The following is a 16,733-nucleotide window of genomic DNA, read 5'->3' on the forward strand; positions in this document are numbered from 1 at the left end:
AACTTCCATTTTACAGACTCTGTATCAGGGCTCATGTGAAGCCTGGGCATCTGTCTGAGAAGCTCCCTGACGTACTCTCTGAAAAATGTATGTGTCTCACTGTCAGTTTTAATGGTTGCATAATATTTACCCAGAGGGCTGCATCCTCATTTATTTGATATGCAACTGGATGTTGTTAATGATTTTTTAAGTTAGCATAAGCAATATACTGCAGTGGCTTTTTTACAGGTTCAGGTGAACACATTCTTTCTCTACACCAGCCATCCTGAGTAAAGGGCCTAGGACAATTTATTTAACTACCATTTTGACAGGCTTTTCTTTTCTTTTTTCAGATCATCTCAAAACAGCTGACTCTTGAATAACATGGATTTTAACTACACAGGTCCACTTACACATGGATTTTTTTTTTCTTCGATTGTAAATACTATGGTAGTACAAGATGTCTAGTTGGTTGAATTTGCAGATACAGAACTGTGGATACAAGGAACCGCATATATGAAGGGCCAACTCTAAAGTTATAAGTGGCTTTTCCACCGTACAGAGGCCTGGCACCTCTAACTTACAGCTTGTTAAAGGGTCAACTATATAGGTTTCTTCCCCAGAGGAAGTTCTAAGTTAGGATCACATTTCTTGAAATGTTAACAGCCTTTTGTTGACTAGAATGCTCATGCTTTCTTCTGTTCCTAGGTTTTTGACCACTTCTCATTTAACAGGTAACATATAATTAAGAAATAGCAGCCTTAGTGTGGGTACAGATACATTGGTAATCCTACTCCATAGTCTACATCTAGACTCTAAAATAAATTGGAATCTGTTGCCAAACCTTAAAAGATGAAGACTTCACCTTTAAAAAATAAGATTTACAACTTTTTTTTTAAATTAAAAAAATTTAAAGCTTTTTTTTAATTAAAAAAAAAAAAGATCCCAGCAAAGCTGGGCTTGGATTATCACATGGTAGTGCTTGGCTAGGTCTGAGAAGCCCCGTTCCTTTGGAGGAAGTCTGCCTTCTCCAGTTTACCCTGTCTCCACTCCTCCCTATTACTTCCTGATATCAAGACTGAGCATCGGTTTTCTTAGATCACTGCCCTAGCGCTGAATGTATTTGAATTTATCCAAAATTTCCAACATGTTTCTGATAGAAAAAGGGATTTAAATATTCCTTCTGACTAAAAACCTCTACCAAGGAATTACCCACATTACCTGTGCTACGTCATTTAATCCTTCGAACATCACAGTGGTAGATGCTATCATACTATTTTACAGATGTAAAAATGAGTCTCATAAAGGTTAAATAAACTGCCTCCAGTCAAAAGGCCAATCAAGAACTAGCTCAGTCAATCCTTGAGGGCAAATAACAGAAACTATAAAAGAACAGAAATTTGTAGAGTTCTTTTCTTTCCTTCCTTCCTTCCTTTCCTTTTTATGGCCGCACCTGTATCATATGGAAATTCTCCAGCTAGGGGTTGAATTGGAGCTGCAGCTGCAGGCCCAGACCACAGCCACAGCAACACCAGATCCAAGCTGCATCTGCAACCCACACCGTACCTTGTAGCAATGCCAGGTCCTTAACCTGCTGAAGCCAGGGATCAAACACGCATCCTCATTGACACTGTGTTGTGTTCATAACCCACTGAGCTGCAGTGAGAACTCTGAGCATTTCAATCTATGATAAATTATATCCTTTAAACAACTTGTGGCAGGAAATTTATAGATATTTCTTACATTATTAAGAGAATATACAATGTTTTTTTCTAGTAATATTAATCTCAACAAGCATGATGAGGTCATAGTTACTAGTCTGTCATATGTTTTGTTCAGCAAAGATACCCTTTTCTTAACAAAATACTTTATAATTTCATGTTCAAAATTTTCCACAGTAAACACTTTAACAAATTTAGTTTCCTATAGAAATCACGCACAACTCACTAAAATTTAAGTTCTCATGGCAGAAACTTTTGTTTATTTTCTTCCTAGTGGAACACCAGCATCTATGATAGTGCCTGGTATCTAAAAAGGGATGGATGGATGGACGGATAGATGTTAGTATCCAGATTCCGTTGTGGCACAGTGGAAATGAATCTGACTGGGAGCCTCGAAAGGGATGGATGGATGGATAGATATTAGTATCAAGGTTACTTGGAAGATAGATATTAAAGCAAACCTTTATTTCAGAAAAGCATTTTCCCTTTTTCAGTAAACATACAGACAGAAGTGTGATACGATGACAGAATCTAGAAAAATTATAGATTCCATTTAAGGTGTATGGTAATTGGTATGCAAATTTTTTTTTTTTTTTTTTTTTTAAGGACTGCACCTACCGCACATGAAAGTTCCCAGGCTAGGGGTCGAACCAGGGCTGTAGCTGCCAGCCTACATCACAGCCACACAATGCAGGATCGGAGCTGCATCTGCAACCTACACCACAGGTCATGGCAATGCCTTAACCCACTAAGTGAGGCCAGGGATCGAACCTGAGTCTTCATGGATGCTAGCCGGGTATGTCACTGAGACACAAGGGGAACTCTGGTATACAAATACTTCTTAGCCTCCCTTATTTTTCTAGACAAAGGCTGACAAGTGGCTAACCCAGGGCTTTGCATTTTTCAAAAGCACGTGTGTCAGCAACCTCCTCACTCAGTTTCTCAAAAGTACTACAGGAAGGTGTTCCCGTCATGGCTCAGTGGTTAGCGAATCCGACTGGGAACCATGAGGTTGTGGGTTCGATCCCTGGCCTTGCTCAGTGGGTTAAGGACCCAGCGTTGCCATGAACTGTGGTGTAGGTTGCAGATGCGGCTTGGATCCCGCATTGCTGTGGCTCTGGCGTAGGCTGGTGGCTAGAGCTCCAATTTGACCCCTAGCCTGGGAACCTCCATATGCTGCGGGAGTGGCCCTAGAAATGGCAAAAAAAAAAAAAAAAAAAAAAAAAAAAGTTCTACAGGAAACTCTGGCCTAGAGTTTCATCTATAAATGGAACCGAGGCTGGCCTGGAGCCCACCGCCCTCTGATTCCTTCCTTGCCTCTGCTGGTCAGCTCTGCATGGCAGGGGTCCTGAGCCCTGGCTCTATTTTCCAGGCTTTTGGGGCTTCTAGCTTCCTGTTGGGTTTGGCTAACAGGTGAAAGGAGAAGATAGCGTATTTCTCTCCACCCCTACCCCCAATCTGAGTGGCCATGGCTGTCTCTGCTATGGCTCCAGACACCGGATGGGCCCACTGTGGCCTCAGCTCTGCAGTTTCTCGAAGGTGACTCTGGCTTCCCATCTCTGAAGATGGCACCTCCTCCCTTTTGTTCCCAGCCTCCTTCCTGGCGAGCATGGGTGGCAACTAGCTGTCACTAATCTCTGGTTGTCTAACCATTCCCATTTGGCCTCTCAGCTGTGTAGCAAGCCATTTATCATCTGTGTATCAATTCCCTATGTCAAGTTCATTTAAAGCCTCAGAGTTGCTTTCTCTTCTGGATTGGGCCCTGACTGACCTAGCTGGATTAAGGTTTGAGGAGCTTATAATTTTATTCTTGCTTTTCTGGACATGGCAGGTGATACTCAGCTGGAGAGTGCCTTATAGTCCCCAAGGGAACATGCTGACAACACACAGGCTAGGCAGCACCCAGATGCACTGGAACAGGATCTCGGGAGCGTGGAGTCCAGGCACATAAGTGGGTGACACTAGCAAGTCCCTCCTGACTCGTCTCTGAGACCTGATCTGAAATCTTGGAAGCGGATCAAGGGGAAATTTTTTTTTTATTCCAAAACTGATTCACTAACAATATTTAACAACTGCCTACAATCCTTACATAAACGTAAAAGTCAATGAAGAAACACTTGAAAGTTAAAATAAGTGCCAAAATCTGTAATAGGATATAATCAAGACTCAACCTGTTGGGGATTAAGTGGTGATTATACAACCAATTATACTGAGGCGAGCTGGCTTTGAGTCTTGCCTGGAATCTGAGGGTGGCACACCTGTGTTTTAATGGTATATTCACTTAGATAATTTCATATGAGCAAGCATACACATGCTTGATTTTTTTCATTTTTATAAAGTCTGAATGCGAAAATACTCAAAAAATAGAAAGGTATACAGTGGAAAGTGGGTGCCCCTTCCACCACTCACAGCCCCCTAGTTTCCTTTCCCGGAGTAACCACTATTACCAGTTTCTGGGGTGTCTTTCAGAACTTTCTGACGCCTACACAAAAAGGTACATGTACATCCATCCCCTTCTTTTTCTTCCAAATGACATTATAATGGAAACAACACTCTACACTCTGCTTTATTTTTGCATAACAATGTGTTTTGGAAAATACTGCTTATAAGTAAGTCTAGATTTGCCTCAGTGCTTCAGAAAGAGTTCAGTTTTCCATTGTGTGTGTGTGTATATATTTTAGCATATATATATATATATAATTTACTTAAAGAATCTCTGTAAATGAATATTTAATTTGTTTCCACTTTATTCTGACTACAAAGTCGCAGTGAATATCTATATCTATATATGTACCTATGACTGTAATGGGAAAGTATATCTGTAGGATAATTTCCTAAAATAGAATTGCTGGGGCAACGAGTACATGCATTTAAAGGTTTGAAGCTGTCCAATGGGGTTTAGCACTTGAACTCCCATCAGTAGCTTGTTAGGGCACCTCTTTGCTACATCCTAACTCACACATTGTTATCAAGTTTCTGATCTTCGTCAATCTGATGGGTATAAAAATGCTGTGTTGTAGGAGTTCCCGTTGTGGCTCAGCGGTTAATAAATCTGTGGCTCAGTGGTTAACAAATCTGACTAGGAACTAGGAGGTTGCGGGTTCGATCCCTGGCCTTGCTCAGTGGATCTGGCTTTGCCCTGAGCTGTGGTGTAGGTCGAAGACGAGGCTTGGATCCCACATTGCTGTGGCTGTGGCTGTGGTGTAGGCCGGCGGCTACAGCTCTGATTAGACCCTAGTCTGGGAACCTCCATATGCCGTGGGTGTGACCCTAGAAAACACACACACACACACACACACACACACAAAACCGCTATGTTGTAGATTTAATTTGCATTTCTCTAATTATGATACAGTTATGAATATAAGCAAATAAAAGCAAACTCTTAACACCTATCTCCAACAAAACAGAACAATGTGGTTACAATCGGTGCACTTATTAACTCAGAAGAGGTTCAAACATAATCCTTAGTTGGCAAAGGAGATACTTTCTTCCAAAGATAGAATGTCCAAGAGAAAATGTGACAGTACTTGTGAACTTGTTGGGATCCCCGGTGTGTTAAAAGTTAGCATGTAATACTTTGGCTTATGGATTTTCAAATGGTTTTAATAAGTTAAAGATAAAATTCAAATCAGATATTTGCTGAGCTACTGAAACACTCTCAGTGACAGTATGGACTGAAAACCACTGATCTAATTCTCATTTTACAGAATGGGAAAATGAAGCCCTTCCCTTCTTGTGGGTATCCAAAGCTACTGATGTAAATTTGAAAACATTTAACTTTTTTTAATAACTTTTGAATACTTTATAAATACCTTTCTGGTTTGGAATAGTTTAAGACTCACAAGAAGTTGCAAAAACAGTACAGATTTCTTATATTTCCTTTCCTTTCAGTGATAACATTATACTCTTTTTGAGTTGTTAGAAAAAAATCTTGAAATGTTCATTACTTTTATTTATTTAGTTAGTTAGTTTTTCTAGGGCTGCACCTGAGGCATATGGAGGTTCCCAGGCTAGAGGTCGAATGAGAGCTACAGCTGTTGGCCTACATCACAGCTCACAGCAACGCTGGATCCTTAACGCACTAAGTGAGGCCAGGGATCGAATCCGAGTCCTCATGGATTCTAGTAGAGTTCGTCAACTGCTGAGCCACGATGGGAACACTCTGTTCATTACTTTTTTTTTTTTTTCTTTTGTCTTTTTTTGTCGTTGTTGTTGTTGCTATTTCTTGGGCCGCTCCCGCGGCATATGGAGGTTCCCAGGCTGGGGGTTGAATCGGAGCTGTAGCCACCGGCCTACACCAGAGCCACAGCAACGCGGGATCCGAGCCGCGTCTGCAACCTACACCACAGCTCACGGCAACGCCGGATCGTTAACCCACTGAGCAAGGGCAGGGACCGAACCCGCAACCTCATGGTTCCTAGTCGGATTTGTTAACCACTGCACCACGACGGGAACTCCTGTTCATTACTTTTAAATGCTTTTCCCCCATCCAAGTTCACAGCCAATTCAGAAGGTAGTCATAACACAATTGTATTGATAATCTAGATTCTCATTAAAAAGTCCCAGGAAGTATTTTAGTTAGGGCCACACTTGTTAACTGAAATCAGCAGTTTCCAAAATACAAAGGCTCAAAGTCGTAGAAACCTAAACAGAATTTCTCATTCTCCATAGTGTAAGATGGGTGTTCCTGGCAGTGGAAGGGGGTCTCTTTGAAGGAGATCTAGACCTGGAGGCTGGGGGCCGGGCAGTTTTTAATGGACAGATAGCTGTCTGCCACCGAAAGTGTTCTTTTTTTTTTTCTCTTTAGGGCCACACCTGCAGCACTTGGAAGTTCCCATGCTAAGGGCATCAAATGGGAGCTGCAGGTGCCAGTCTACACCACAGCCACAACATCCGATATGAGCCAGATCCTTAACCCACTGAGCAAGGCCAGGGATCCAGCCTGCATCATCATGGATGCTAGGTGGGTTTGTAACCTGCTGTGCCACAATAGGAACTCCCTGTCCTTTTTCTCAGATGATGTATCATCCGGCAGATTGGTGGACCTAAGTTTTAGTCCAGTCTATTGTTCTTTAGCTCACTCTAGTGGATTTGTTGGTCTTCCTATAGCCCTATCTTACTTCTGATGACGGGACTACTTCTTTCTATGACTTCCTTTTGAGAATGGTTCCCCCTTACTCCCTATCATGTTAATACAGGCCCCGATCCCCTTGGTCACAGAGGTGGTCATGTGACCCAGACCTAGCCAGCATCTCCTACCATACTGAATCACCCGAAGCTCCTCCAAGCTTCTGTCCCTTATACATTCTGTTCTCTTTCCCAACTGAAATTCTGTTCCTCACTTTATCTATTGGGACTGTGTCTCCTCATTAAATCTGTGCTCAAGCTCCCCTTCTATGGAACCTCCTCCAGGATCTCCCCGGCGGATTTAGGGGCCTCTCCCTAAATCCTGGCTATTCTAGCACTTACACAGTGTTTTGTACTGTTTGACCTGTCGGTCTGTTTCAGTTAGGATGCCTTTAGCTGCCAGTATCTTACAGAGAATTCTTCTCAGTTATGCCTCAAGGCGTAGATGCCCTCAGTCCTCGCCTGGGGTTTACTGGAGCTCCTGGACTGGTTACACTGGTCAGGGCTAGCTTTTGTCTAGGGCTGTGCCCAGCCTCAGTTTGAGCTGTGCATAGAAATGTATCTTTTTGCTAGGGGTTCGTCTACCAGTGGACATGTGCAATATTGTGATTTATAATAAGAAATACGTTTTTGGTTTCCCACTTTGCTAGTCATGGAGCTCCTAAACCCCCTTGGAATTTCCTTAATAAGGAAAGTGCTTTAAAGTGTCTTTTGTTATGTTAATGAGGTGACTTTTGGAAAGCCCCTAAGTAACCTAAAGATGGGAGCTGGTAGCTAGGGCAACTAACCTTGAGATTAGAAGGCTGGAACTTTGCCTTACCTTACCCGTCTCCTGGCACTTCCAGGGAGGAGACAGGGCCTGGAGATTGAGTTTAATCACCAATGCCCAATGATTAATCCACCCTGCCTGTGTAATGGAGCCTCCTTGAAAACCCAAAAGGACTGGCTTCAGAGAGCTTCCGTGTTGGTGAAAATAAGGGCGATTCCAGGACAGAGCATGGAAGTTCTGGGCCCTTCCCACATGCTTGTCATATGCATCTCTTCCATCCAGCTGTTCTGGAGTTGTGTCCTTTTATAATAAACCAGTCACTAGTAAGTAAAACGTTTCTCTGAGTTCTGTGAGCTACTGCAGCAAATTAACTGAATCCGAGGAGGATTCGTGGGAACCTACGATCTATAGCTATTGTCAGAAGCACAGGTGACAACATGGGCTTGTGATTGGCTTCTGAAGTGGAGAGGGAGGCAGTCTTGCAGGACTGAGCCCTTCACCACCTACAGGTAGCTAGTGTCAGAATGAAGCAAGACCCTCAGCTGGTATTGGAGAATTACTTGGTGTTGGAAAAAAAAAAAAATCTCCCACGCACTGAAACAGGTGACCAAGTTCTGCTCAGTAAGATGTAGAGAAAATTTCCTAGAATCTTCTGAAAAAGATTTTCCATTCCGAAAGGAAAGGCATGTGAGAAGAAAGGCCATTCCTACCTCTTTCCCAGCTCCATCTTCTTTGCTCTGGGCATTGTCACTAGTGGACCTGGGTTCCAGAGCTGTGGCAGCTATCTTTCGGACACCAGGTGGCAAGCTTGGGGGTGGAAGCTGGGGTGCAGAGGCAGGTGAAGACCAAAAATAAAAAGAACATGTGCTCTTGCTGATACTACTGAGCCACTGAACCTGCTCTGGAACTGCCTACCTCCTGACTTTTCATTATTGTAATAATGGACGTCCTTATGATTTCAGCCAGTTCTCTCCAACTTTTTTTCACATCAAGGTACATGATGAAAATGATAATAACTTAATTATCACACTGGAGTAAAATGGCAGAAATTTTGAGGCACTGGTATGGAGGATGGTAAAAGAAATACATCATGTTTCCTCATGTTATTTCCCTAAAATATGAAAAATAAAATAAAGTTTTAGAAAGTAATTAAATATTACAATTTTACAAAACTTCTTGTTACAAAATATCAGATTTTTACATGAGAAACTTGAATCTGCATTCATACTTTGTCAGATTTTATGCTTAATGTGCCTCCACGCAATTTCTATTTGGGTCTTTTGAATGATGACCTTGATATATATTTGATAGTTAGCATCAATGATAACAGCTTTGTTAGTACAAGGTGGCCATATAAAAATATACAACTATTTTTATAGCAATCTTTCAGAAATTTCCAATGTTAACATTTCATCTCCAGGCTCTATGGAGTTTCCTGGTGGCCCAGTGGTTAAGGATCTGGTGTTGGCACTGCTGTGGCTCAGGTCACTGCTATGGCTCTGGTTTGGTCCCTGGCCTGAGAACTTGTGCAGGCTGGGGTTGTGGCAAAAAAAAAAAAAAAAAAAAAAAAGGCTGTAACAGCAAGCATCTCTTTCCCTGTCATTAGTAAATGCTGCAATTTCTTGTGATAGTGCAAATGGCTTTCAAGTCCAATCAGACTTACAGGTGAAACAGCATATATTTTACAATAATGAACTACCACCTGCAGAACACAGAGGTGTGGTTCAAGCAGCCCTCGCAGCTAGCCCGAATCCACTCAATGGGCACAGCTTAGGATGTAGCGAAGTAACCAAGCTATGTAAAGGCAGAGATCAGGATCGCTGCCTGGAAATGGACTGAGCAGGAGTTCTGGCCAGACCCCCAACCAACCCCCTGTCAGGTGGGCTCGGCCACCTTGTTCCTTGGGCGTCTGGAACCCAAGCTCCTCCAGCAGCTCCAAGGCACCTGGACCACGGGAGGCAGGGTATCAAGCTCTGCGGCCGATGTGGATGTCCAGTTAGTGGAGCACCTCCCTGGCCACATTCAGCACATCCTGCACCACTGAGGCTGTTCAATGGAGGACCTAAAGGAAGACATGGTTCTTCCTGGTGTGGAGGGTCCATAGCCTTGGTCTTTGTCAATTTTCTTTTGGTTGTTAATGAGAGAAAACCAAATTTGAACTGGCTTTAAACAAAGAAGGGAATTAATGGCTCCCACGTCAAAGGTGGTATTATCAGGAATGGTTCTCTTTCTCTCTTAGGCCTGATGTAGGAAAAAAATATATTTCATTGTTAAATTCTTAAGTTAATTTTAATTTTTTGTCTGTTATAAAGGCCCACAGTTCGAATAGATAAATAATTCTACAAGGCTTGTTAGGAACAAGAGTGATCGCCCCACTCTCACCCCCCAGGCTCAAAGTATAATTATGTTTAGACAAATATTCAATGTTGGCAACATATAAATACTAGTCGTAGTTGTGCCATAGGATATTCTGATGACTTTTCCTGTTCTACACACCTTTTTGTTTTCACTATAGTTAAAATTTTTCCTTTCCTGTTTATCTGCTTTTAATTTATCTGAATTGGTCAACACCAGGTGCGTAAATCTCTTGGTGTATTCAGACTCTTTACAATTTCTGTTGATTTCATCTTGTGAAGAAGGTTCTTCAATGTGGTTTGGAGCAGGTGAACAGCTACTGTCTTGGGATGGTGTCTTTACCATCATCCTGGGGATTTCATGTTTCTTCCTTAAAACCAGGCACATTCCCCGGTTTTATAGATCTCACGTCTCCACTTCTTTTTTTTTTTCTTTTGGCCACACCCACTGGTATGTGGAAGTTCCTGGGCTAGGGATAGAAGCCTTGCCATGGCAGTGACAATGCCAGGTCCTTAACTCACTGAGCCACCACGGAACTCTCCTGACTTCTTGTTTTATTCGCCACCCTCCGCTTTTACTTTGTTGTAGTAGATTCCTGTGACAAAGTAGAAGGGAGGTTTTAAGACGGAACATGTGTATCCTCGTATTTTATTGATTTGAGTTTAAAATTTTAGGCTTAAGGAGAATACTTCTGAGAAGTGAAAAGGAACAAACAACAGATACCTGTAAAAACTTGGATGACTCCCAAAGACATTATGTTGAGTGATGGCAGCCAGCCTCAAAAGGTTACGTACCGTAGGATTCCATTTATATGACATTCTCTGAAAGACAAAATGATAGCAATGGAGAACAAGTTGGTGATTGCCAGGGTTTAAGGGTGAGGACAAGGTCTGAGTACAAGTGGGCAACACCAGGGAAATTCTGGGTGGTGATGGAAGTGTTTTGGTGTCCTGATTGCGGTGGTGGTGGTGACCCAAATCTACAGAAGTGTTAAAATTCATAGTTAAAAGAAAAGAGTTATTACCTGTTATTATAAAACAGAAACAAAAGTAACATTCTAGGTTATATTTCTTTCTTCTTTGTTTTTTTTTTTTTTGCTTTTTAGGGCTGCACTCATGGCATATGGAGGTTCCCAGGCTAGGGGTCCAATCGGAGCTACAGCTGCTGGCCTACATCTGCATCTACAACTGCATCTGCGACCTACCCCACGGCTCATGGCAACGCCGGATCCTTAACCCACTGAGTGAGGCCAGGGATCCAACCTGCACCCTCATGGATCCTAGCCAGGTTCGTTAACCACTGAGCCACAAAAGGAACTCCTTTTTTTTTAATTTTTAAAAATGTATTTCTAATTGATTTCCTGTTATTTGAGGAAGTTGGGTCCTATAGTCCTACGGTCACCATATAATGACCAAATTGTCGAATACTGTGAGCCGCTGCCCCAGTCTTGATCTTTTTATCAACCCAACAGTGCATCACCTTACGTGTATTCCTGTCAAAACACAGCCTTCTTCACAGATACTATGGATTAGAGCACTGAACCCTGCCAAGGGAGCTATTATTTATGCCTGAGCAAAGCTTATCTAACACACTATTGTTTTCCATAAGGTGCATGGCAGCCTTCTTGCACTTAAGGCACAGGAGGGCAATTCAGCACTAGGCCTGGGGGCTGTTTTAAACAGTCTGAAATGGCTGACAAAAAGCACACCAAAAAATGGGACCTCAGACTATGAAGAGGACACTTGCTTGGATATGAGACGTGAAGCGAGAAGGCAGAGCTTCGCCTTGGCTGACCTCAGCTGGAGAGGTGTGCTTCATGGGACTCAAATGTTTTGTGGCTCTGCGTATCTTTTAATGACCCCCCAAAGCCTTGAGTATTGATTTTGGTGTTAAAAATAAATTGTAGTGAGTAAATAAATTCCAAACACTGAATCCACTAAAAATGAGGATCAACTCTCATTGTGTTAGAAATTTGAAAGCCTTGCTCCACTGTCCTGGAGTTTCCCATGTCGACGCTAAGTCTGATGCCATTCTGTTAGCTGTACTTTTAGCTGAAAACGTTGTATTTCTTCCTGCCAGCTTTTAGCTACTTTCCCTTGTCTTTTTGTAGTCTGAACTAACGATGATATTCATTGGTTGGGTGTATTTCCACCCATCGCACAGATCCCCGCCACTTAGTAACTCATGTCCTCTGGTTCTGGGACATTTTACTGGATTTTGTTTTTTTTCATCCCCTCTGTTTAATCTGCTCTCTTTCTGGAACCCCCAGTATTTAGCATTGGAACTCCTGGACTGGTCCTCTCCTTTTCCTATTTATCATTTCTTTCCCAGTTCCACATCTTGGTTTTTGTGTTCTACTTTCTGGGATAGTTCTTCAATTGCATCAGCCAAGCCTTCTATGTAGTTTTTCAGTCCAAGCTCCTATTTTTGATTTCCCAGAACGCTTGTTATTTGAATTTAAAAAGTTGACAGCTGATTCTTATCTTGTGGCTGTAGTATTTTCTCTTATTGATGATGTTATCATTTTAGGGGGAGAGATCTTCTTCCTCCTGCATAGTTTTGGTTTCCTCCGCCTGGCCTGTCTTTTGCTGTTTGGTTCTCTAAGCCCATGACTTTCAGGTTCCCTCAACGGTCTCAAACTCCTTGGCTGTCCAGTCATCTTCTAGAAAGAGGCAGCCTGAGCATCAGCTTCACCTGCTTTCCAGTGTTGCAATATAATTCTTCAAAAAGGTGAAATCATAACTCTCAGAAAAGGGAACACATGTTAAAGATCTTGCAATTTTAAAATTTAGAGCAGAAGGTGACAATCAAGGAGCTGCCTGAGGACCTTTTTGGGAGGTTGATGGAACTGTTCTGTATCCTGATTGTAGAGGTGATTACACAAATCTACACGTGGGCTAAAATTTATACAACTGTACATTTAAAAAAGATCAGGTTATCTGTATTTTAAATGAAAATAGAACATAAAATAAATAAAAACTGAAGGAAAAGCTTTACCCCTGGAAAGCTGTGCAATGTGGACCCCTAGAATTGGGCTCCAGGGAAGAAAGATTTGAGGCTCCAGGAGGGAGTATGTGTGTCAGTGGAGTTTGTGTACACTGACGCTGTACTGGGGGCGAGTTGGTTTCAAGTTTCCTCTTTCTCCCCCCTGTGTGATCAGAGAAATGTCTCTTTGCCCCTGAGATGTCCAAGTCCTTATTCCTGGCAGCTGTGAACCTGTTACCTTGCATGACAGAAAGGACTTTGCAGATGTCATCAAATGAAGGCTCTTGAATGGGGGAGATGATCCTAGGCTGGGTGGGCCCAGTGTAACCACAAGGGTCCTTATTAAAGGGAGGGAGGAAGAGATGGGGTGACAGAAGAGGAGGTCAGAGAGAGAGAGATTTGAAGATGCTACGCTGCTGGATTTGAAGATGGAGGAAGGAACCATGGACCATGGACTGCAGACAGCCTCTGGAAGCTGGAAAAGACCAGGAAATGGATTCTCCCATTGAACCTCCAGAAGGAATGCAGCCCTGCCAACACTGTGGTTCTAGGACTTCTGACCTCCAGAGCTGACAGCTATTAAGCCATGTAAGTGTTTTAAAGCCACTAAATTGTGGCAATTTGTTATAACAGCAAGAGGGAACCAATGCACCACTCTTCACATGTTCATTCAATGAACTGGTTCTAATACCTCTGCAGAGAATCAGACCTGCTGACGCCTTGGATGGAGCCCCGTGAGACTGAGTGTGGACTTCTGACCTCCATGCTGTAAGATAGTACATTTCGTTGTTTCAAGTCACTAAGTTTGTGGTGATTTGGCACAGCAGCACAGGGACACTTCCCTCTGCTTTGGGATACAAAGGGAATTTCAGTGCCAGTGCCTGAGATGAAAAGGCTGGTGTGGAGAAGTGCTTGAAAAACTCACCAACCTAATAACTCAAAACGAAGCCTGCAGCCTGAAGTAAAGTAAGCTTTGATTGTATCAGGATCACTTAGGTGGTTTTTGCAATGCATTCAAGTCCCCAAACTCTTATTAACGTAACAGAAATTCAACCCAAAGTATGAGACACAGAGATCCTGTTGGATCAGCATTTCCGTCTGACCACAGTACATAAAAGGTTCCCAAGGCCTCCGCCAGTCACAGGGAATAAAGTTGGTGTTAATGAGGCCATGTCCAGGACGCGTCAGAGGCAGAAGAAAGTTACACGGTGATGGTCACTGACTTTAATCTCGTTGACCATACGATGTCTTGGTGGCAGAAACATCACAGCTGACTTCCTTTTTGATTTTTACCAGAAATTTCACCGTTCGCTTCTTCTTCTTCTTCTTCTTTTTTTTTTTTTTTTTTGTTGTTGGCAGATATGTGACATATTTTTCTCCAAAAAACTTATTCAGCACTTCAAGGTGTCATTACTCTTTAGTCCTGTGTCCTAGCATATTTGGCTCAAGTTAAAAAAAAAAAAGGATGACTTTGGTGTGTACGCAGACCAGGTCTAGAGTGAAAGGGAGAAAGTGAACAGAATTGAACAGAAGATTCAATAAGGTCTCATAACTGCTCTTTTCTAGTACAAGTTTCACATACTTTTTTTTTTTTTTTTTCTCAAAGGCTTGCTACCTAGGATACACTTAAAGCGACACAGATATAACTTAGTTTAGGACCTGTCTTCTGCTGTGGGTTGAACTATGTACCCCACCCCCTAAAGTTATGTTAGTTGAATCCCCCAGGGAGCTCTGGGGACACTGTAGCTCATACCCAGCCACTGTCTTAGTCAACGTGGGTTGCAGTAACAAAAATACCATGGACCAAGGGGCTTCAGCAACATACATGCGTCCCTCACAATTTGAGGCTGCAAAGTCCAAGACCAAGGTGCCAGCCAGGTCAGTTCCTGGTGAGAGTCCTCTTCCTGATTTACAGACAGAGCAGCCTTCTTCCTGTCCTCTCACATGGCAGAGAGAGAGAGAGACAGAGAAAGACACAGAGACAGAGAGAGAGACACACAGAGAGACAGAGACACAGAGACAGACAGAGACACAGAGACAGAAAGACAGAAACAGAGAGAGACACAGAGAGACACAGACACAGAAAGACAGAGAGAGACAGAGACAGAGAGACAGAAAGACAAAGACAGAGAGACAGAGAGAAACAGAGACACAGAGACAGACACACAGAAAGAGAGAAACAGAGAGAGACACAGAGACAGAGACAGAGAGAGACACACACAGAGACACACAGAGAGACACAGAGACAGAGACACAGAGAGACACAGAGACAGAAAGACAGACACACAGAGAGACACAGAGACAGACAGAGACAGAGAGATAGAGAGACAGAGAGAGACAGAAAGACAGAGACAGAGAGAGAGACAGAGAGAAACAGAGAGAGACACAGAGACAGACACACAGAGAGAAACAGAGACAGACACAGAGGCAGACACACAGAGAGAAACAGAGAGAGACACAGAGACAGAGACAGAGATAGAGAGACAGAGTGAGAAACAGAGACAGAAAGAAAGAGAGAGAGGCAGAGACAGAGTGACAGACAGAGAGAGAGCCACACAGAAAGAAGACAGTGAGAGAGACAGAGACATAGAAAGACAGAGAGTGAGAGAGAGAGAGACAGATGGGGGGACACAAATATTGAGTTCAGAGCAGCTGTCTAGATCTGCTCTGTTCAAATGGCAACCCCCAACCACATGTGGCCATCAAGCCCTTGAAGTGTGGCTAGTCCAAATTGAAACCTACTGTAAGTGTGAAATACTCACCAGATTTTTATTTATTTATTTATTTTTTTGTCTTTTTGCTATTTATTGGGCCGCTCCCACAGCACATGGAGGTTCCCAAGCTAGGGGTCAAATTGGAGCTGTAGCTGCCGGCCTACACCAGAGCCACAGCACCACTGGATCCAAGCCGCGTCTGCAGTCTGCAACCTACACCACAGCTCATGGCCACGCAGGATCGTTAACCCACTGAGCAAGGGCAGGGACCGAACCCGCAACCTCATGGTTCCTAGTCGGATTTGTTAATCACTGCACCACGATGGAAACTCCTAAATTTTTTTATTTTTATATTTTAGGGCCGCACCCACTGCATATGGAAGTTCCTAGGCTAGGGGTTGAATCAGAGCTGCAGCTGCCAGCCTATACCACAGCCACAGCAATGTGGGATCGGAGCCTTGTCTGCGACCTACACCACAGCTCACGGCAAGGTCAGATCCTTAACCCACTGAGCGAGGCCAGGGGTTGAACCCACATTCTCATGGGCCTTAGTCGGGTTTGTTAACCACTGAGCCACGATAGGAATGCCCATAAGAGCTTCTTTTAAAAGACGAGTTCATCAAAAGCAGTACTATTGTGGCATCTCAGGCTTGGCAAGCTAGTGGTATTTATTTCTAAGACTCATTAAAATAAACGCAGAACAATTAAAATAGAATCATATTTATCTCCTGTCCCACAAGTAGTGCACATTTTTGAACATTCTGGCAAAAACCAAGATTGTTAATCTTCACCAAAGGAATTCTGTGAAAGAATAGTCAATCATTCTCTGATACGTGTAATTATGACTTTCCTTCTCTTCGATTTTATGAAGCCATTTGAATTCTTTCAATGTGTTACTTTGACACTTAATGCAATGTTTATGCAACAATTATAAAAATTAATTGTCTTCCTTCTTGAAACTATTTAAAATCTCCATCCCTGGCCTGCCTTATTGACATGTGCACATTAAAATATGACTATGCGACAATAATAATTTTACAATGATGAATAAATGTCAAATTAATTATGTTAAAACAGTAA

Source organism: Sus scrofa, chromosome 17, assembly GCF_054392235.1.
Source record: "Sus scrofa isolate SSC_HxYL_T2T_F1_AM1 chromosome 17, Sscrofa_HxYL_maternal_Yorkshire_Landrace_v2.0, whole genome shotgun sequence".
Lineage (NCBI taxonomy): Eukaryota > Metazoa > Chordata > Mammalia > Artiodactyla > Suidae > Sus > Sus scrofa.